Below are 24,005 nucleotides of genomic sequence, written 5' to 3'. Positions count from 1 at the left end.
ATGTGGGTCACTCTGCTACGGTGTTTGTGTTTTACATGCTCTCAGGTTGATCTGAAAATCAAGTTTCCTCTTGGTTTGGGGATTTTTCTTTTTTTCCAACTGGTTCCTTTGTGGAATTTAGGTTTCTGTTGGACATATAAGTTGTTTTACAGAAGCGCTCCTGTGCGCCTGTTTTGTTCCTGCACTGTACAGGCTCCTCCAAAAATGGCTACCTCGTCGATACTGGAAGAAAAGCGGAAAGAAGTGCAAAGGACTTCAAAAGCATGTAGGAGGCACAGCGAGGCAGAGAGGGAGGGAGGGGAGTAAGGGACTGAGACATTTTAACAGGGGAGAGCCAAAGTTAAGACATTTCTTGTAAATTCTTCAACCGCACTTTCATTTTTTAGGTGTTCTACTCTTCAACAGGCCAATATTTCCCCTCTCTCCTTCTGATTTTTATCTGGTTTTGCTTACTCTCTCCTTCTCTTTTTCGCCTCACTAAAGAGGAGACCCTGTCACTTCCCCTTCTCCTGCCTGGTCCAGGAGTATTTTTGGAAGTTAATGAAAAGAGAAATCTGAACCGCTTACCCTTAAAAGGCATGTCTGGGTCAGCTGGGTGGAAACTTGTTATAAATGTCCTTAACATTTTCTCTGTGAGTGGGTCATCTGTGATTGTAAGTATGTGTGTGTTCGGTGCTGCGTACAGGAATGCAGTGGGTTTTTTGGGGGGGCTAGAAAGGAAGGAGGGTGGGCTAACAAGCAGACCTACGTCTTCAGGAAAGGAGGGGGGTCAGGGGCATATTTGGCATATTTCAGGAGCCATTCCAGCCTGGTTCAAGGTGCGTTCTTCTTCCTAGAGATCCGGCTGAGCACTCAGACAGACAGTGGTTAAGGGAGGGGGAAAAAGGTGGACATCACGCTCTACTTCCCATCAGTCTTGTGATGCTGGTTGTGGAAGCAGGCGCTGAATACACATAGCAAAAAAAGCCGCTAATACAGGTGGTTAAAAACGTGCAACTCATGCCACCTACATACTAACACAGATTTTTAACCATCCAACACCAGGTCTTTAACCTCAATAATATCCATAAAAGGCAAAATTTTGAACTAAAGTCCTTCACCCAGCAGCAGGGTTTGTATGTCTTGGGTACCATCACTACAATTTATAATGAGTGTTTATATGCAGAGAGCTGTAATATGTCTCTTTCAACTTCTCTTCCGTGGCATTATAGTTACTGCTTCTCTCCCCTAGAATTTATGATTTTTTTAGCCTGTTATTTGCAGTCGGATGGCTACTGACTGACGTGACAGTGGTTGGCAGGAGTTCACTGTGGCGGTACCAGTCCAGCTCACAGCAGAGGTCGGGTTCATCGTGAGGTCTCAAGTCTGTGTTGAGGGCCTGGTTGGAGCAGAGTGTACAGATGTATTCAGCCCACTTTAATTCGTTTATTTCTGAAACATCTCCTTTTGTGTTTTTCAACTTAGTGTGACTCAAATCAAAATGACACTAAAGTAAATTGATAAAAGAGCAAATTATAAAATGTTTGTTCTTGGTGGGTGCTACTTGTCTTGACCCCCGGTGCTGCTGTTTCTGGACGACGCCAGGGGAGACGACATCAAATGTGTCTGCTGCCTGTGTTGTGCTTTGATGCGTCTCATGTCTCTTGCGTTTTGATCTTAGTCAGGAACCAACACAACTGTGACAACTTAAAGGGTGAACCCGATAAAGTGAGTGCAGAACGACTGCAGAAGAGTTTAATGAGTATAAAAATGATACATGAATGAATTATTAATTTAGATCTTAACCCAACTGAACACCTGAGGGAGATCAATGTTTTAAACGGAAAATATGGGTCAAAATATTATCGTGGTGCTGCAGAGATGTCCAGGCATAGTCATATTCTACAGACATACTAGTTTGATACAGATCCTTCCAAAAAAAAAATCACATCATGATCATTTGAAAGTATTTTTCAATTAAAATTTTAATAATGATGCAAAAATGACCATTCCCTCCAATATCGAGAATCATATCTCAAACGTAAAATCAGCCAAAATAATCGTAATTAGATATTTATTCCAAATTGTTCAGTCCTGCTCACAATTAGTTGTTGACCACCTTAATGAACATAATGTACAGTACAGTTTGAGCTGTGTAAGTATAAAAGTATTTTGATGAAAGAAAGAAATTGGATCAGATGTGACTCGGAAGAGTGCGGGTTTGGATCCTCACGTGCTCCTTCTTTGCAGATGACCTGTCTGCTGATGCACGAGTCTTTGCTTTTGTGCCTCCACCAGAACTGTACTATGGATATACACACTCTCACATCCCCTCACACTCACTCTCACATCCCCTCACACTCACTCTCACACACTCCTGTCTGACCTGTTCTAATCCTTGGATCTCCAGGGCGGCTCTCAAAATAAAATTCCTCTCGCAGATTATTTTTCTTGTGATCAGAAAATATACATGTTCTCAGAGAGAGGAATGTTCAGACGCCATGGCAACCTGACGATTGCTCACTTCCCCCTCTTCTGTTTCTCTCGTTCTCGGCTGTTTTGTCTTCTGTGCTCTGCTTCTACCCAACTTTAACTTTCTGTCCCTTTTACTTGTTGACTTTGTAGACAGATCTACAATAGGATAGTAAATCTAATGAACTTTCAATGACGTATATGGCCTTTATCTGACTCAGTTTGCTTATTTTGTGTTTCCTTTGTTCTCACCTACCCTCATTTAAAACTGGTTAGATTTGTCTTCTTTCCAACAGACCTCCCTCCCCTCATTCCTCCATTCATCCATGCATTAGCAAGTCTGGTTTTAGGAGCTTTCATCATTGTGGTGCTGATGTATGCAGACCCCGACTGCTAGGCTATTTTCAGCCTTTTTCCCCCTCCTCTGTAACCCCCCCCCCCTCTCTCTCTCTACTCTTCTTTGGTTTTATTTTGGAGGAGATCTCAGCACTGCTGACTTTTGTAAAGGGCAGTCGAATTGGCTGGTTTTCCCCTCCATGCCAGCATTGCTCTTTGGAGCTCCTTCTCATGCTAGCTGTCCCAACCAAGGGAAGTGAAGCAGCACAATGTGAGCCATGGCGAGGCCATAAAAATAGAATAGCTAAAGTGCAGCTTTTACTTCGAGAGACGTGCTTTAAACCCTTTCATGTCCAATATTTCTTCTAACCATAGAAGCATTTATATTAAATGTTTGCAGCCTTTTACGTCTGTATGCCACGTATCAGGCTTTCAACTGACTCCAATGTAACCATCCATGTTAATATTCCACGGTTGGAGCAATGTGAATGTGTGAAAGTAATGTACCTCCACCTTAAACTCTCTTTCCTCTCCTAATAGCATCTGCTAGACTCCACTGCGCCTGACTAACAAACCAATCAGAGCAGAGGATTCTCTGACGCAGCGTCAATAACTGCTCATAAACTCCTATCCAACTGTGAAACTAGGCAGCGCTGATCAAATATGAATTAATACTGTTACTCTATTTCTCGCATAAAGTGTTTTCACAAATATATTTTACTGTTTAGTTGTAAATTGAGAGTTTGTCCAGCTGAGGGGTGGTGCTTGGTTGTGATTCAACCTGGTCACAAATTGGTCATTATTGCTGAATCTGCCAATCATTTTCTCAATTAATGGATTAATTGTTTGGTTTATAAAACATTTTCATCATAGTTTCATGTTGAAATGTGTTGTTTAGAACATGTAAAGACTTTGTCTTGACTTGTCAGTTAACTGACTAAATCATTTCAGTACCGTGTCTGAGTTTAAAATAGCCTGAGTCATTGGAACATCCCTCTATTTAACCTAAACACGTTGGATCACTCACAGTGATAACACTCATACCGTACTCTCCCATTGGCTTAGAGTGAAGCAGACAAAAACACAGAGTCTCAGACTATGAGCGAGTCATCGACTCCCCTCGGGTGGTCCCTTCATCTGCTCTGTACTCGTTTTTCCTTTTCCTCTCTCTGTGCATAACCTTATGGCTAAAAGTCAGCTAGCATTTGGATAGCCGTCAGAAAAAGTTTGTGTTTACTTTATAGTAAAGACGATAAACCCACCAATTTATTTGAATTTACATTTTGATTGAATTTTGACCTTATTATTATTGAATCACACACTTTTAAGTGTTGTAGCATTGAATATCTGGCTCACCCACAGTTAAGGTGTGTGTTTGTGTGAGGACATATGTGAGTGACACAGGAGCCTCACAGGAATCACACTCCCAGGTCCCGGAGTGGCTCATTTGTTCACTGTGGAACATTGTGGAATACCAGGCATATTTTATGATCCAACCTTCAGCCGGCTCCCTCTCTTTCTCCCAGCGTCTGGGTTTATTTGTGAGGCTTAGCCAGTCTGGCCATCCGTGCCCCCCCTTTCTCTCCTTCCCTCTTCAGCAGAATATTTTAACATTGCATTTTAGACATTTAGCTGATGCCTTTATTCAGGTTATTTTTCTGCTCAGGTATTAAACATGAACTTGAGGCCACGGGATGATTTACACAGCATGGTTTGACACCCTGTGAGAAGTTTAGGTCTCTATGTGGGTTGACATGTGTATACTGTGTATGTCTGTGTATACCCTCCTCTTGTGGCCTTGACAAACAGGGCTACCACATGTTTTGACCGCCTTGGCAAACAAAGCTACAGCAGAGATGCCCGTGGCAAAGAGAGACTCTTGCCCACCCACTTGGACAAAGTTGCTGTAGTTGTTACCTCCTTGTTTTCACCCTCTAGTCATACCTTTTCTCTTTTCTCTGTCTAAACTTATTCAGATCTTGTGTATTTCAACCTTCTGGTGCCTCTCTGATCCCTACTTGTCTTAAATGCTCTCTCTCATTCCATCTCTTTCTATGCCTCCCTTCCTCCGTCTCGCTCTAGGTGTGGACTGCACTGAAGAATGCAGTTAAATTAGTGTTTCTCTCTCCTGCCAGCCAGCTGCATCTTACACTCCCAGCCATGCCAAGCATCTGAGACACAATTGACCTTAAAAGGAAACAATAGCGGCCTATCAATTCTGCTCTGCCAGTCAAGGAATGGCTCACTCCAATGTGGGCAGGGTCAGGTTTACACACACACACACACACACACACACACACACACACACACACACACACACACACACACACACACACACACACACACACACACACACACACACACACACACACACACACACACACACACACACACACACACACACACACGGAAGTGTTTGGACACTGAACTTTGAAACTACCGGGAAATGAGAGTGAGCCAGTTACGTTTTTCTTGTTATTTTATAGGTGGATACTGTCTGTACAGGGCTGTAGCCAGGGTTTTTATTCAAATACCAGTGTCTAAATGCTGTTTCCACACTAAAACCTTATCCACACTTATTTATTTGTTGACGTAAAGGCAGTTAAATGTAAATGTATGAATTCAAAAGATACTGGAATTAGCCAATAAAATACACACTGTGTATGAGCTAATCTAACTATAAGGCAGTTAGATATGCCTTATCTTTTATCTATCCATGTGACTGTGTATTTTCCAAATAACTCATTCTGTTGCAGCTCAGAAATATTTAAAGTGGCAAAAAATACCTTTTCTGTTTTAACTCATCATTATAACGTAAATATTGATTGCACAAAGTAATTATTTAAAGAAAGAACACCACCAGCAATAAGATTGGTTCCCTTAAAGCTTTACTTTCACTATGTAATTTGTCTGTCACGGGGTACGATCTCCTGGGAAAATGATGACTTGCTTTAAGGCACAAAGGAAGAGGAATTACAGCATCACTACTTCATTCTTAGCTTTCACAATAAAAGCCCTAGGCAAATAATGTCTTACCAGAAAGCATTCTGCTAAGAGGAGAGTCAACAAAACCGCGTACAGAAGCCATCATCAGGTAGCGCGAATGGTCGATGGTGGAACAACTGCTTTAACTGTGGAAACTAAACGAAGGATATAGAGCCCCACAGATGGAGGAAGAGAAGAGGGATTCAAAAAAACAAACATTCTTTCTACTAAACTAGACCAGTAAGTAACGAAACCTGCTCTTACTGTCCTTAGTTATCAAACCTGTTTTTTTTTTTTACTACGCCTTTATCATTCAATATGATTTCGCTCTTCCTCTTAGCACTAAGATGGGGGTTTGGGATACTTACAGTTGTTTCTTGCTTTGGGCAGTAGCCAGGCTGCTAGCGGTAGCCGCATTGCTGACGGACATGAAGTAACTGATTGATCCATTGACCGGTGACCCAGTCACAGGAATTTAACACTAAATCTTATTGTCTTTCAAATTGCTTTAAAACCCCATATGTTGGGTTTCTTCTCCAGGTAGTCCTGTCTAAGTCTTGTTTATTCTAAATTGTGGATTTGGCCTTTAAAGACCCCTCGACTTTTGTCACCGTCATATCACTGTTGTTGTGTAAATGAAAGAAAAGTTGATACTAATCTATCTGCGTAGTCAGCAGAAGGGTTTGTGAAAGCCTCAGCTGTTATTTGTGGAACAGGCAGGGCTGAAAGTCATTAGATATTAGGACAGGTTCTGCAGGTTCATGAAGGTGAAGTTAAAGAGGTGGATGGTTTTCCATTTGACAGCTCATGAGCTCGTAGACAAATTCTTACTCCACCTTGCTGCTCAGCTGGAATGCAAATAGCAGCAGGAAGAATGCAGTTCTCAGTCTTCACTGGCAGCGAATAAAAAAAATCACTCCTATGCCCTATTCTTCTCCGATGTTCCCGCCTCCTTTCTTTTGTTAGCTTCTTCCGTCTGCTACTTTCTGGAACTCTGCTTCCTGTCTTTCCCCATCTTTCTCCTCACTGTGAAGCTTACTCAGTCTACCTCTGTCTTTTCCCCTTGTCCTTCTCTGTCTCTAGGCATCCTGTTCACTGTGTTTGATTTGGGCATTCCTTTCCTCCCCGAGCAGACAAAACAACCCCAGACCTCTCTGAACTGCAACCCCCAGTGCACACACACACATACATACACACACTCTCCCTTCTGCTAATCACACACAGGAAATGGGCTTCCATGCAAACGAGGCCCGCCTGGCCAGTGGAGCCCAGGATGGAGTTTCAGACCTTGAAATGTTCTCCAGTGGAGGAAATTGAACATGATCTCTCTCTTCCCCGTTCTTTCATTCACTCTTGTTTCCCGTCTTGTTTTACTTGCTGTGGTTCCTCTGTCCTTTTTCTTTTAACATGCTGCATTTGAATGCATCCAATTTATGCCATTAAGACCAGCTAATGGGAACATGCGTAGTTTCTAGTTGGAAACGATGGCAAACGTCAAATCTTGTGTGCCACTTAGATTCGCGTAAAGCAATATGTTGGAAGTTGGCGATTCAAAAAATAAACTCTAAATGAGCATCTGTGGCAGCCCAAATAAAAGTGTTTTTTCATGCTTTTGGTACGAGTAGCATAAATGTTAGTTTAAAGCATCTCCTGCGATCAGACTCCTGTGTATGCATGTGGGTGTGTGCGGCCTCACATGTACTGTGTGTTTGTTTAGGAAGTGTAAGCCTAAGTGCTCAAAAAGCACACACCGATAACTTATCAACTGCCTTCCATTATGTGTGATAAAGGCGTACGCAAAGATAAAATGTTTACGTAGTATTAAAAGGGAGAAGAGGGATATTTCTGCTCTGTTTAACACATCAGAGTTTGAAGTTTCAGGTAAGAAATATTGTGTTGCTTTGTAATATTAGCACATTGGCTGGACAGTGACGGGCCAGGACCAGAAGTGCTCATCTCACATATTGACACATATTATACAGGAACAGTAGGTTCCTTATTTAGTACCATGTACTAATGTGTTCCTTGTGAAAAAGGAGAGGACATAAGTGACATTTCAGTTCAACTGAGACCTGAGTGACACTGAATATCTCTTTGTGAAATCTATATCATTGTAAAAGATAAAAGAAAAAGAAAACTCATGATTAAATGTTGCCATGTTCTTTTTGAGTATGAGTATGCAATATTTTAATCAGGATCTGCCACCAAAGAAGATTAAAAAGCAATCGCTACCCTTAGACATCTGTATACATACCAAAAATACACAAGGCTTTTTGTTCAAGTTCAAATTCATCTTAACTCATCATCAGATAATCTAGATATTAGGGTTGGACAATAAGATGGTATAATTGTTAATAACATTATCAATATTATGATGATATGATCTTCTAATGTTATTCTACAAATGTTTGACTTAAATTTGTGATTCTGAACATAATTAGATTTTGTTTAATGTGATTTTGCATACATTTGCCAAAACTCGATACAGAAAATTGCCCAGTCATTATAATGAGAAGTCAGAAGTTGTTAATGACACAAAATGTCTGCAAAGTGGATAATGTGCACTGGAAATAGCACTTGTTTTGGTTACGGAAAATAAAAAAGAGTTACCTGAGCTGACGGCTGGTTGCTAAGAAACCCGTACCGGCCCTGGAGGAAGTGCCACCTCACACTGTTCCAGTTTATTCTGCTGAGTAACGTAATGAATCCTCCCCAACCTGACATGCTGTGTGCGTGAGGAAAAGCAAGTAGGAGCAAGGGATGAGAAAGGGACAGCTGTTTTCAGTTTCGCTTGGTTACGGGCTGACTTACTGTCTGAATAAATAGCTCCGACCCCTCTCTCCCTACACAGGCACACGCACACACACACGCACACGCACAACACCCAACAACACATACAAACACAGACAAACACAGACAAACATGTGGTCTCTGGTCACCAGGGTATTTGGTGTCTTCTGGGTCTCTAAGAATGTGTTGAATCTGTAAAATGACATATTTTCATTAAAATTAGTGTTTATTGATCACACATCACAAAAAAAAACATGGCTTTGCACGTTTGCCCAAATTACACATTTGGTTTCAAACTAAGGCATAGAAGGCTTTTTTTTGTGGCGTGAGAACGTCAGATGATTCAGCGAAACCTGTGTGCCGGCGTTGTGCCGCTTCCCTCATGAATCTAACATGACAGAGCTGAGTGCAAAGCAGCAGAGCTGTCTCCTTCCTGTAAAGAAAAGATGTGTGGGAACGAACGGAAAGGATGACACAGACAGAGGTTAAGAGTGGCAGGAGCAACCCCAAGACTGGTTGCTTCTGTCCTTCAGGAGTTACTTACATGATCGAAGTGTCCTCGAGCACGTCACATAATCTGCTTTCTCAGTTACTTCAGCCCAAGTCAAGAGAGATCCCTTTTTCTGAACAGTTTATAACTATTCCATGCCTTTTTAGAGGTTAAACAATTAGTCGATCAAGAGTTTGATAATTGAGTCATTTTTTAAATCATGTTCCAGTGTGTTCAAACATGAGGATTTGCAGATTTTTCATTTTTTTTGTTTTGTTTTTGACTGTTGGTTGGACAAAACAGTCACTATAAAGACACCAGCTGGAAGGCAAAAAAGAAGTGAAACATCAGAAGTAATGTCTTTACAACATGTTCACAAATTAGCTGCATACTCCACTATTTTCTAACCTGTATTGTCGAAACGATGGATTAAGTGCATGAAAAGAGGAAAATTATTGTTAGCTGCAGCCCTACATGCTTTAATACCATCTCCCCCCTTTTCCTCTTCCCCCATCTTACAGTAAAAGCTCAAATATACAGGTGACAAAGCAATTTCAACTCAAGGCCTACTTACTTGCTTGTTTTGGAGCTTTTTTAAACATCTCACACGGTCTTCCTCGGCCGATCTAGTTTGCTAAGTTGTCATAAAACTTTTTGATTCGAACATTTAAACTTGATTTAAGAATTATTCTGGGCACCTCTTTGTCGTTAGTTCATTTAATGTAGCCTATGTAACATTCATATTTCTGTTCCAGAGTGTCCTGTTGCTGCTTACAGTTCACAGGAATGTTCCCTTTCTCCTTCACCCCACCTCCTCCTCATTTCTCTCTCTCCCTCCCTCCACTTCACTCTCTCATCCTTTAAATTCAGTCCAGACTTCAGTCTTAAATCTGGATTCTCTGTGCTTAACCAAACATATGGAATGCTACTGTAGTGGAATGCTCTCTGTGCGTTGGTGTGTGTGTGTGAGTGTGTGTCTGTGTGTTAGTGTGTGTGTCACCATGCACATGTTTTGAAGCAGATGAGAGCTCCTAGGATGATGATGATTATGATAATGGTGCGTGTGTGTTTGTGTGCCTCCCCAGAGCGAACTGAATAGGACCTTCTGTTGTCGTGGCCAAACACTGCTTGTCTGCTCATGCATGAGTCTATTGCAAAGCCTACCGAATGCGTCCCATATCTGAGCAGTTAGCTCATTCTTTAGCCCGATAGCTTGACTGTGAACGATCTCCCCCACAGTGACTGCATTGTCAGCCCGGCCGCAGGCTCGGGGCCTTTGCCAACTGCCAAACATAACAATGGTGAAAGATGGCATGAGTGTGTGTGTCTTGATATTATGATTATGACTCTTACTAACCGTATTCTTTGCTTGTGTGTTTTTAACCACAGGATGGAGACTTTGGGAAGAGGAGCTTAACGCGCGACAGACAAAAGGATGCATCCAAAATGTAAGCTGTGCCTTCCTGTGCTTCGGTCAATGTTGATTTATTTCTGCTCTTTTCTGTTTCTGCACATATTCAGGGCTTCTCTGGGTCACTGAAAGTCTGCGGAAGTCTTCATATTCAATTTAAATGTCAAATCAATCCCTTTAATTTGAGATTTTTGCAGTGAACGATTTACATATTACCCTGATGCAGGGTTTGTACAGTTTGCGATCTGTGATTTACTAAACACACTCAAATGAATAGTTAAATATTTGGAGAAATATGGTTGATTATTAATTGGTTAGAAGATTGATACCAATCTCATACTGTGTGTTAAAGGTTGAATCTGGAGAATGAGCAGAACACTGCCATCTAGTGTCTCAAGATCGTAGTCGCAACAACAGAAAATAATTCCAGCACTCAGGTTGTCAGGTTCGTCAGACCCGGCCGAGTAGCTTACAGGAGACCGGAGTCTGTTTGAGCCTGTTTGAATGGTTTGAACCCATCTCCTCTTGCAAATCGATCCATAAAAACAAGTATTGCAGAGGAGTTTGACTGACAGTTAGCATTAGCCTTTACTGCTAAGTAAACATGAAAGTTAGCTTACCGATCAAGGAGAAACGTAGCCATTTCAGTGTGCGTGATTCACTGCATCAGTAATGTTGTGAATTTCAAGTGTTTCCTCTGGCTCCCCTCCCTTTTCCCTCTTTCTTCACTCCTCTACCTTTCTTCTTGTATTTCTCCTCCTCATCCTCCTCCTGTGCTCACCTTTTTCTTCCTTCCTCAGCCCCTACTCGCCTCTTCCGCCCCTCCTCTGCTCTTTGTGAGTCTGTTTCCTGTTGGGCACAAATGCCGGCGCCGCGCTTCCTTCCCTGTAGCCTGAAGTCACATAGGAGTGGCAAACATACGTATATAGCCTACCGTACTGTAACATATGGGTCAGTGCACTTATAGGAATAGCATTCACATTGCTCTCAGGGACAGCAGCCTGTGTGTGTGTGTGTGTGTGTGTGTGTGTGTGTGTGTGTGTGTGTGTGTGTGTGTGTGTGTGTGTGTGTGTGTGTGTGTGTGTGTGTGTGTGTGTGTGTGTGTGTGTGTGTGTGTGTGTGTGTGTGTGTGTGTGTGTGTGTGTGTGTGTGTGTGTGTGTGTGTGTGTGTGTGTGTGTGTGTGTGTGTGTGTGTGTGTGTGTGTGTGTGTGTGTGTGTGTGTGTGTGTGTGTGTGTGTGTGTGTGTGTGTGTGTGTGTGTGTGTGTGTGTGTGTGTGTGTGTTTTATCAGGCCACGTTAGTCAGCAGAGACTGTGTATTTGTCACTGTCTTGTCTACTCGACTGTCTGCTCACACAGCAGTTTAAGGTCAATATGTGTCCAAGGCGTGTTCTGTGCGTCTTCGCCGAGCTGCATTTACATGTGTTTATTTTTCCGGATGCTAGCTCACATCCTGCTTGAGCTGGATTCATCCTAAATAGTACGGAACTAACAAAGACCGTGAAAACCGACACTAAACAGGAAAAGGAGCTTCTCATGTCAGTGTCCTGCTACAAACGGCCTCTCCCACTTGTACTTAGGCTTTTCATAATCAGGAGCAATGCAATACAATCGTTCTAAAAGGAATAGTATGATATTTTGGGAAACACTTATTCCCTTTCTTGCCAAACATTAGATGAAAAAATAGATACAACTTACGTCTATGCTATCTGTGGAGCGTGAGCCAGGAGAGAGTTAGCTTAGTTTAGCATTAAGACTGGTAGCATGGGGAAAGAGAGAGCCTGGCTTTGTTCAAAGGTAGATTCTATATTTCAGTTTTTGTACGGATTAAACAAACAAGATATAAGTGAGAGCTGCTAATAGGCAGAACTTTTTTTTGTACCTTTGGGGCAGCGCCAGGCTAGCGATGTCCCTCCGCTAAACTTACTGTCCTTAGGCTGTAGCTTCATATGTAGCATGAGAGTGGTATTGATCTTCTCACCTAACTCTGAACTGAATTTTAGTTGATTCTCCTGGTGGCACATTTCCTGCTATCTCATCAGCTGCGTTGGCTGTTGCTCTTCATGCAAACTAAATACAGAAAATAAAAATAGATTCTTGCTGAAAACAATAACTGTACACTGGAGATGATTTCAAGAAAGGGATATTTCAGAATCTGTGCTGATTTAAAAAAAAATTCAACTGTGTTCAAATATTACAGTGAATGTTAGCACAGTTTTAAACCTGACGTGTAATGTAGCAGCACAGCTTATCGGGCGTTATATCGTTGCCCTGACATACATTTACTGTCTTAGTTTGTTTACTTACAGCAATAGGACAAGCTGTAATAATTGCATGATTCAGTATCCCTCCTCTGACATGCAATTTTATCATTTTACCTCCTACTCTGTCCGTCTCCTCTTCCCTCCCTCCATCCTGCAGCCAGTGCTGCATTCCTGCTGCAGTAATCCACTCTGGCAGCTACCTGCTCTGCATTCTGTGGAGTCACTCCCCTCATCTCGCTCTCGGTCTCCTCCTTGGCTGTTTTCCTCTCTATATATCTTTGAGCTTACCTTGCATTATAACATGCATTTTGTTCTGCGCATTTGCCCCGTCTAAACTTTTCCGCTGCTACCTCTCTCTCTCTCTCTCTCTCTCTCTCTCTCTCTGTTCTGTTTCTTCCTCATCAGAGAGCCACTGAGCTCTCCATTCAGCCGCAGCAGGCAGTTAATGCCAAGGCTAAGGCTGATGAAGCACTGCCAAGCTCTGTGTGTGTGCGCGCTCTGTGCTAGGATGGGAAAGCAGTGAATGAGCAGGATGTCAAGTAGCCAGGCAGAAGGTTGAAGGGTTGTATGTTAAGAGCCATTGAGGTTTCTATGAATCAACAGCGATTGTAGGCGGTTGTCAACAGCTATCAGAGGGAGACAGCCTGGTAAAATGCCCAATCCGTCATCACCGGAGAGTTTCACAATCAGCCGTCACCTCCTCCTCTCTTAGGCACAGTGGCAAGGACATATAAATGCAGCAGGGAGGCAGGGGGATGAGGATGAGGATGAAAGGAAAGGGAAGGAATCAGAAGTAATGCAGCAGTAGAAATGAGGTTGGGGGGGGGGGGGGTATTTAGAGCCACATGAAAGTGGCAGAGACTGATGATAAATAGGAGGTACGTACAGAACGTGAGGATAGAATAAAATGGTTTGTAATAAGATGGTGTTTTTCTCTACCTTATAATGGAGGAAATTGCAAAATACACAATTGCAGGGGCAGCCGGTGGCTGAGTGGTTCGAGCAGTCGCCCCATGTCAGGAGGCTGAAGGTCCTCAAGGCAGCGTCCGCAGGTTTGAATCTGACCTGCGGCACTTTCTGCATTTTTCCTCCTCTCTCTCACCCCATTTCCTGTCTGTCCTATGTAATAAAGGCTTGAAAAACTGCCCAAAAATAATCTTAAAAAAACAAACAATACACAATTGCTGACCTTCCAGTTCAGTTTCATGTATAATTTCTAGTAATTTCTTCAATTGTGAGAATTACTTGCCTTTTATCAAATACACCACTATTATTACATTAAACTGACATCACCATATAGAGTTTACTACATGATTGCTATGCCGTGTTATGTGCCACAGACTTCTGCTTGATTTATATTCTTTAACTGAGTCCATCTGGGATGTAAAGAACGGATGTAAGGTAGCGTGTTCACCATAAATCTCACCTCACCACTCTGATAAGCCTGTTAATGCATTTGTACGCTCCGTGGCACCTGGAGAAGAGTTACATTTCTCACATTTTCAGTGCATCGGCAGAAGCTCTCTACCAATGATACTGAGCGTATGGCTGTCTTATCGTCCGTCTGTAAACTAAGTGTTGCAATATATAAAACTTTGTTTGAAAGCGTGAGCTCAGTACGAAGTCAAGTTTTACAATATCAAGTTCAGCTAGAAATCACATTTATCAAGTGTATCTTTGCTAAGGCTGCGCAATCCTCACAATGTGTTGACGAATGTTAGTTTTTAATGAGCATCTGGATGTTTTTATTTTAATATACATACGTTTAAAACATCACTTTTGATCACATCAAGCAATGTTAAGAAATACCGGTACTAGATTAAATCAAGAACAAATTGTTTGTTCTTTGGATTTCACCAGATTTAGTTGATTTCTTTTTGGGTTTTGAGACATCCTGCTAACTCTCAAACAAAGGCACAAACAAAAAGTATACGAGTGGAGGTAATGAAGGAGTATAAGCCATTTTCTGTTCTTATCACTCTTTAGCTCTCTCTTAACTTTAGTCTGACTGCCTCGCCTCATTCTTTCTCTGCCTGACTCATACTTGTTCACACAGACAGACACCGACTGTTAGTTACCCAGTGTTGAGTCTGACAAGTGTCATCATGTTTTGATGTATTCATGTTCTCTTATCAGTGTGAAACGGTGACGCTCACACATTCCTTCTAGAGCAGTTCATCGTTGCACATGTGTGTGTGTGTGCACTTATTCGGTCGTATAAAGTTTTTGCTGACGTCTGCTGACACCTGAGAGCGCTTGAACAGCTGTTAAGCATAGCTTTAAATAGGTAGCTTGCTGGTGTCACTCCTAACAGAAAATGCTGTGTTAATGGGAGGTCAAAGAGTTTCTCTTCAGTTGAATCATTCAAAATGCTGCTGATGATGCAGATGCCAATACAGGACTATAACATTGATAGCCTGGCATCACCAGGCTAATAGCAGATGCTCTGGAACCCATTAAATAGACCTACAGCCAATCAGAACTATGAAACATGACCTACAACCAACCACAGCAATGAAACAGCGGCACATGGTCAGTGGAAAACAAAGGTTACAAACTTTATTAAATAGTACACTAAAATGTGTTTCTGAAAACATTTTGTGCAAGAAATGGGCGATAACAGGACATAAAGTCATGTTTGTTTATGGATGTCTAGTTTCACAGTTTCATTGGAGCCTGAAAAACTGAAAAAAAAGCTGAACGGACCTGCAGACTGGACCAGACTTAAAACCGCCCCCCATGAGAGAAACGGTTGTGATTGGTCCGTCCAAGTATGGGAGAAACGTCAATCCAATCTGCCGGAACAAATGAAACATGAGTTGGGCAGATTTGTCTGGTTTCCAGGATATGAACTTGATAGACAGTCTAAAAAAAGGATAAAAGAATTGATGCAGTAGTACCAGAGATACAATCTTTTTGAGATACATATTTCTCCCCCCCCCCCCCCCTTCTCTTCTCTGATAGTCCTATCTAATCACAACTCATATTAATGTCTCAGTGGGGTTGGGCAGTTACCTCTCCTACTGGAGTCTTCATGTCTATCATTTCACAGCTGGGACTTCCCGCGGTTTCAGTCCACAAGATAGGAAATCGCACGCACATGCATGGCCTTTAAAATTATAATTCTTTTATGGACACATGACTTTTACTCTTTACTCACTGAACTGATTAAGTGCATTTACTTGACTCATGTTACGGTCTGATAATATACTGTACTCTAGTCCTTCAGTAAGTAATTTGTGAGAGAATATTTCTTTCACAAAGTACTGATCATTAACATTTTATTGTCCCTCTGATATTCGAAATATCCATGTGTCTTTTGTTATCCGTACAAAAACCACACCATTTAGCAGCAAAACATTCTCATATCCCACATTCTGGTCAGACTGAAGCAGTTGAGCTCAGTTCGGTTTGGCTTAGCTGCAGTACAAAACAACAAAATCTGCTCTCCTAATCAGGGCCTCACTCCTGTTTCCCCTCACCATCTTGTGCGGGGTGTTTTTCATGTTTACAGTGTCAATGACCTCTGACCCTAAACACAGAGGGCAGCAGGCTGAGGGCACGCTGGAGTAGAGTTAGAAAATATTTCATAGCGACATGACAGCAAGTCACACGGGACATAAATCTGCGTGTTTACATCGATAACAAAGAGTATTGCCAAACTTGTGTGTGTTTTTAAAGCACTTATGCAAGCCTCACACACATTCAGCCAGTACTACATGCATTTAGAGTCATTCAAGTGTTATGTATAAATTAGTCACTGAGTGGACATCTAACTCAAATGAAAGGAGTCTCTGTCTGAGCTCTATGGGACATATTTAATAGTAGTGCGTTATATACACATTGAGTAGTGTATTGAGAGAAGACCCCTATTAACTGTTACTCTGCCAATTGGCATGCTGGTTACAGCTTCACTTCCATTCAAGAACAGAGAAAAAAAAGATTGGAGATGTTACATTGCAGCAAACTTTTTCAGAATGAAGACTTTTTTGGGGGAAAAAGCCTGGTCCCAAATAGCTACTTGTTCGCAATCGATGCGTAGACTCAAATAATATTATTACTGGGGGACGCATCTACAGTATGTCATGGCAGGTGCATTGCTCAAGACCCAGGGAAGCACAGGGTCGAGTTGTTTGGATGAGCGGTTCTCCAGAAAGCAGAAAGCGGCAATAGTGGAAATAGTGGCTCAGAGGTAGTGGTTTCGATCCTACGGTCCGCAGTGTCTTGCCCTAGTTTCCTGCCCAGTGTCCATCGGCAAGACACTGAACCCCGAATTGCTTGTAGATGTGGTATAAATGGTTAGATTAGATTAGATGGTATCTAGATGTCCACCGCCGTATGAATGTCTGTGTGAATGGATGAATGTGACAAGTGGTGTGAAAATCGCCTTTAGTAGTCAGAAGACAAAGGCTCTATATAAGTACAAGTCCATTTACCATTTACCAAGCAGTCGGCCCAGTACTAGGGATGGGTGTGAGTGATTGATTCCTCGAGTAGTCCTCGTTTCAAATTCACTCAACTGGTAAACAACAGCACTCAAGTTTGTTTTTGTTTGTGCGCAGCACGTCTTGTTTCTGCGCTTGACCCTTGACACAAACGCCTTCGATTTTGGAACCAGCACTTCACCTCACCATCCGAGAGAAGTTGTGTGACCTACATGACAGTGTTACTGTGCAAGGCCCAGACGATACGGTAGGAGAAATCCGTGAAGCTGGGGGCTGCCATGTCACAAGCACAGGGGCACTGGACCCCCTCTTTGGGAGGACTAGTTCAAAAATATGGGTGTCAACGAGCTAGAAGCTTGTTTCAGTGAACCATGCATTCGTCCTCAGAAAAACACACTGGTGCCGGTACAAAAAAACTGAGCGTTGTGTCAAAGCAACACCTGCTGATACCGGCCACCTCTGTGCCAGTGGAGTGCTTGTTCTCCACAGTGGGACTGATCAATAACAAAATGTAAACAAACAAATTTAATTAAATTTTTTTAGGGAAACAATGTTTTGAAGTTGTCACTGTGGCTGTTTCGATTGAGAATAAGCATTATGTGTGGGGTAGGCTGTATTTCTGTGCATCATTATTCCTGCAGGAAGATGTTTTGTACAAACCCTTACGATTCACATTAACTACTCGTGCCCATCCTTACCCAGTAAGAACAGGCACATTTTCACACTACACTAGTTTTAGTAATGGTCTGAGAATGGACTCATAATGTTGGGATTATATGTTTGAATTTGGTGTTGGTGAGTAGTTGGCACACACGCCTGAGACCAGCCATAATATACAACAGCTTGAATATCATTTTTTAAAGGTTTTCAGATCCGGTCTAATCTGTAGTATACCATCACCTGCCAAGCCAGTAACTTTATACACTACAGATGATGTGACTGTTTTTTGTGTCTTTTTTTCAGGAGTGTTCAAACAGAGTCGCACTAGATGTAGCTTTGAACTGGAGCGAGTGTAGCAACCTTTGACCTGTTTTGGTGAGAATCCATTTGGTGTGTGATATTCTGTGTTTCTATCAAAACTGATTATATTTAAGTTGCTCCAGATCTCCCTGGCTGCAGATCTGCCCAAGGCCTAGCGAGCAACTGACTGGCTAGTATTTTCGGGTGCTGCTGCTTTTTTTAAATAGAGCATCTAATGTCCTCCCACTGCTCTGCTTATTCGTCAAATGCAGCAACATTGAATGTTGCATGTAATCCTGTGTGTAGTGCTGATGTTTAATCACGAACATGCTCTGATTTACTGTTATGCCACCAAGTTCACGAGCCAAGCCGAGAAGCTCTTGGGGCTTTAAGTTTGATTCTCTCTCTTCAAAGTTACATCTGCAATTAGGTCATAAACAGAGAAGCCAAATGTAGAGCATGTGTAGAACCATCATACTAGCTCACAGACTAGACACTGGAAGTCCTCTGGCTCTCCCTTTTCTCTCTCTCACCCTGTCATGTCTGTCTTCCAACTTTCTCTGGCATTTCTCCCCATATTTCGCTCTCATCGTCTTAGCATGCCCTCTCCCATAAGCAGTGTGCCGATTTTAAACCCTAGCAACAAGACTGCTGATGTAGATGGACATGGGGAGGGGATGAGACCTAGAATATGCTCTGGGTTACTGGGCCAAGACTGGAGACCGCCTCACTGTCAAACTAAATCAGTGTTTGTCAAAAGGACAGCATTTATGCATCAATAAAAATAATTTTACCCTGTACCAAACTGGAGTTGGTTGTGCACATTCTCCACCGTCTTTGCAGCGTACATTTATCCACATGTGTGTTAGAAGGTCCGAGGGACTTTAATTTTCAATGAGGCTGCAACTTACTATTTATTTATTTTTATTATTATCAGTTCCCTTGGCAGTCATTTTCTTGATTCATTAATTGGCTGTCTTTAAAATGTCAGAATATTTTGAAGTATGTCCAGATAATTTCCAGATAAAACAGTCATTTTTGCTAATTGATATTTGGCTGCTGACGTTTGGTCAATCCAGACAACTTCCTTTCCCAACCCCAACAATAGACTTTTTCTTGCATTGCTGTCTTAATTTTCCTTTTTTCCCTTCCTTCTCTCTGTTACTTTGGCTTTGTGACACCCTGCATTCAAAGCCATAAAGAGCCACTGTTTCTCTTAAAATGTAAAATGAGTTCAGACTGTTAACAAATGACAGGAAATCCAAAGTGAAATGAAGCTAAGTGTCCATGCTGAGTATTTCCAGTCATTGGCAGCCAGGTCTTGGAGGAAAGACCCTTAAAAGTAATGGAGCAAGACTGTGATCTATCAACTCATTTTTATTTCGCTTTCACTCTTTTTTTTTTTTAGGGGGATTAATTACTGGTGGAAGAAAAGAAAAAGGAAATAACGTTACGAATATCTTAACATTGAGTGATGTTGCCCTGACAAACAGAAAGCATCTGCTTTGTCGTTGTGGTTTTGTGGTTAACTTCCATGTCTTCTCCCATAAACAAATCTATTTTTTTATACCAGAGACAACATTTTGTTTACCCACTATTTCACCACATTTCAATACTTATAGTGTAAGTGGTCATTTCAACCAGGATCTTAAGGAAAAATCCAAGGAGAGTAGGTATCCCCATCTCATTTCAGCTTGCTCCAATGAGTACGCTACATGACCTTAGTTCCTTATTCATTTTTCTGCTGAAATGCAACACTGCATCTCATTTCTTTACCATTTTTCCAGAAGTGGTGCAAAACTGAAAGGGTGAAAAAAAAAACAGAAAAAAGGAACATGACAGCACAGGAAACGACAAACCGAACATTATGGGATGCTGGTTTTCTCTTTCTTGGAAAATGGAAAAATGCAGGCCAAGCATCAGGTCTCCACCATCTTGTGGCTTCCACTGCTGCGCCAGCATCCATCCACTGCAGTCGTCCCTCCTCAAACTCACACACACACACACACACACACATACACACACACAAAGCATTTGTCGCACATATGTTCACATATGCAAACTGGCGATAACCCCCCTACACGAATATGTGGTCGAGACATTTTGATTGGACTGGGGCCCTTTATTAACTACGGTTTATGAGGCAGAAGAGCTTCAAACCCATAAGTTCCAACGTCAAGTGCAAGAGAGGGGGATTTTTTCTTTTTCTTTCCTCCCTTCCTTCTCTCTTTCATGGAGAGAACAGAATGTACTAAAGTCAACAGGCAGGCAGGAAGAGAGTGGCTAAAGCCCTAATCATATGGTGTATGATTGTAACGTGTGTGTGTGTGTGTGTGTGTGTGTGTGTGTGTGTGTGTGTGTGTGTGTGTGTGTGTGTGTGTGTGTGTGTGTGTGTGTGTGTGTGTGTGTGTGTGTGTGTGTGTGTGTGTGTGTGTGTGTGTGTGTGTGTGTGTGTGTGTGTGTGTGTGTGTGTGTGTGTGTGTGTGTGTGTGTGTGTGTGTGTGTGTGTGTGTGTGTGTGTGTGTGTGTGTGTGTGTGTGTGTGTGTGTGTGTGTGTGTGTGTGTGTGTGTGTGTGTGTGTGTGTGTGTGTGTGTGTGTGTGTGTGTGTGTGTGTGTGTGTGTGTGTGTGTGTGTGCGTGCGTGCGTGCGTGCGTGCGTGCGTGCGTGCGTGCGTGCGTGCGTGCGTGCGTGCGTGCGTGCGTGCGTGCGTGCGTGCGTGCGTGCGTGCGTGCGTGCGTGCGTGCGTGCGTGCGTGCGTGCGTGCGTGCGTGCGTGCGTGCGTGCGTGCGTGCGTGCGTGCGTGCGTGCGTGCGTGCGTGCGTGCGTGCGTGCGTGCGTGCGTGCGTGTTGACACCATAAGCGCGTCAATCCCCACCATAGAGCCCCAGGTTAAAGTGCCCAGCAGAAATATATTTACATACCATATTTACAGCCTGGTACAAAAACAGGTTTGGTCTCCATAGCCTCCCTGTGTATGACAACTGTACGGTTTAAATTATATTAAGGACTTGACACCTCTGAGTGACAGGTAGGTGGCTAGCATAGACTCTAGGCTTCAGTCAGCCTGCCTCCACTCTATCCACGCTCCACCTCTTTGCCCATATTTTGGATTATTCTGGATTTAGGTGGAGTAAGGCACTACCAAGATGGACACAGTCGGAGCCATCCACATTGAGCTTCACTACAGCTCTTCAGAAACCTATGGGACGTCACAAAGACTACGTACATATTTTATACTCTCAGATGTGGTTAGCCTGTGTGTTTGTACTCTTTCCGGTATGTCCCACAAAATATGCTCCTGTCAACTAAACCGATATATTTGAAATGGGAAATATAAAACTTTAAACTCCGGTTGTAACACTCCCTGAAGGTGGCACACGGTTCAACATGGCAGAAGTTGTTAAATCCCTTACATATCCTCACTCTTGCTGTCGGTAAACAGTCTCGGTGCCCTGCTTCTCATAACAATAGCAGTAGGAGTGCGAAAGGTCAAGCAGGGAACTTCCTGTCCAGATTTCAGGAAGTGAAAGGTGCCAGAGTGTTAGACTGAGCAGTCAGGTTTAAGTTGTTTTTGGTGTTCTCCTTGATTTACATAGGGTTGTGAGTCTAGCTACAGATGCTTTATCACCTTATGGGGCAAAGACAATCGCAGGAATGTGTTCAGCATTCTCAGAGCAGACTGAAGTAAAAATCTTAGAACAATACCCTGGTTACGAAGGGGCTTCTGCAGAGAGAAGGCTTGGGGGAGCCTGTCAGTGGCCTGCTTAAGAGCAGGCGAGGCAGAGCGAGGGACCGGCAGCTCTCTGGTTAGTCTGTCTTCGGAATGTGTCTGTGTAAAAGGGGTCAGTTCCTCTGCCTCGTAGCTCCTATCCCCCTCCAGGTTGTCCATGATTGTTAAACAGAACGGAATGAAACTTATATATCTCAGTGACTCGCTCCATTCCCTCCCTTCTCCATGTTTTTAAACGGGTTCTTAGCCAAACAGGTTCACACCTTTTACTTTTCGTTTATTAAGATCAATAATAAATCGAAGGAAAACAGGAATATCTAGGTCTAAGACTAAATACTGATGTCCTACGATACACCCCGTAGTCATTTCTTCACCTCACATCTCTCACCCCTTTCTTCCCCTCTACCACGCTGCATCTTCTCGTTTCCTCTCTCCTCATTTCTGTATCACCCACCATCCTTCTTATTCCTTCTGGTCTAGTCTTGAATGTAACTGAGGCCCTAGCCCCGCGATAAGTGAATTAGGTATGTTGATTGGTTTGGCAGAGGCGGGCCCTTGCCAGAGTCGCTTTGCACGCACCGCCGCCCCTTTAAAGCGCCCACTTGGCTGTGCTGGTGTGCGTGTCTGGGAGAGATGGAGGGAGTGATGAGGGAGGGAGGTAGAGAGCTGGCAAAGAAATAAAGAGGGAATGAAAGGAGAGGTAGGCAGCCTGCCAAGACAGGAGTAGTTGGACATAGCAAAACACCATTATTAACCAGGAGGAGTCTCAACCAGGACTGCTCTCTGAGTTGTTGAATTTCAGAAATCATATAGGGGCCCGTCCTAAGATAATCAGTTATATGTTAAAGGCAAAATAATGAAGTGAACTTGAAGGAAATGTCATGACTGAGTGGGTAGTAGTAGGACCACCATCTAGCTAAAGCACATTATTTGAAAGTTATTCTCTTCACCTTTTTTCCCCCCTGAGCTGCATAGTGCAGTGTGAAGAGCTGTCATGAAGATCTGAACTGTAGCTTTGTAAATCTTTTTGTGTCAGCGCACTCTGCTTTTAAAAGATACATGGGAATTTTTATAGTATTTTTATTCGGCTGGAACAGGATCAGTCGGGGCAGGTTTGGATCACCACAACCTCCTCAAGACAACTAGAGAAAAATTGGTCTACAACTCACTTAACAAGCCACAGCTGGACAAAGCTATGCAACTCAAAATGGCTTTATTGACTTAGGTGTTTTGGCATTGAAGTGGATAGCTAGGCTAGTAGTTTTCTCTCGCAACATTTTTCCCCATTTGTCTTTTTCCCTACTCCCTCTTCAGTCCATGAACTTTGCAGTGTCTCCTTAAAGTCTTGTATTCCACTAATAAGATTACCAAACCACTACTAGACCTCATGAAAGTAAAGAATAATTCAAACGCTACAGCTAAACACTTTGAGTTCACATTTCACACAGTTTACTTTTTCATTATGTAATCGTTGCCATATTGACTTTCAAAGCTTGATGCCTTGGTTTATGTTCGACAAGACATTTAATTAATTGTGGTAAGAGCGGTTTGGGATTTTTTTTTTACACCAAATGAAACGATAGAAAATATATGACGCTATGCTGGAGTAAACCATAATGGCAAGATATACCTTGTTGTATACCATGTACACACATGGATAAAAAGATTGAGCAAATTTACTGCATTGGTTGATGTTTTTACAGCAGTGCAAGTTAATGTTAATGGAAGGAAAAACTACAGTACTCTTTTTATGTAGTGGTTTGTAGCTTCAGAGAGGCAATCTTTGAACATGGTACTGTAGACGATGGGAAAGAGGAGGCATGAAGCCGGTCGTCAGGGGGTCGATAAGTGATGATGTGTGCAGATGTTATGTCCTACACTCAGGTCGATTTTCCCTCGCGGTCACTGGGGGAAGCTCAGCAGAATGATGGGGGAAGGGGAGTAATAGGATTTAGGAAAGCCCACTACCAGAATCATGCATAAGACAAAAGCTTCAGCTGTTAGATTTATGGATGCCATGCTGACAGGCATACTGCGGTGTGCTAATGACCTTTGTTTTCATCATATAGAGCTATACTGGGCCAACATATGGGTAATACCACATTGTAATGGCTGTGGAAATATTACCTCTGATATACAGTAA

The 24,005-nt window shown here is 42.6% G+C and overlaps 1 protein-coding gene across 1 annotated transcript in view; it reads left to right on the top strand.

Annotated features, from left to right (window-relative positions):
• luzp1 (leucine zipper protein 1) overlaps positions 1–24,005 on the top strand; it is a 50,914-nt gene that overhangs the window by 8,659 nt on the left and 18,250 nt on the right. The window contains exon 2 of the mRNA XM_083923801.1: positions 10,442–10,500. The gene's annotated coding sequence lies outside the window, so the exon portion shown is untranslated. The remainder of the gene's footprint in view (positions 1–10,441; positions 10,501–24,005) is intronic.

This window comes from Echiichthys vipera (genome assembly GCF_963691815.1).
Source record: "Echiichthys vipera genome assembly, chromosome: 12".
Lineage (NCBI taxonomy): Eukaryota > Metazoa > Chordata > Actinopteri > Perciformes > Trachinidae > Echiichthys > Echiichthys vipera.
The sequence above is the reverse complement of the archived record's forward strand: the minus strand, read 5'-3'. Positions and strand labels throughout refer to the sequence as shown.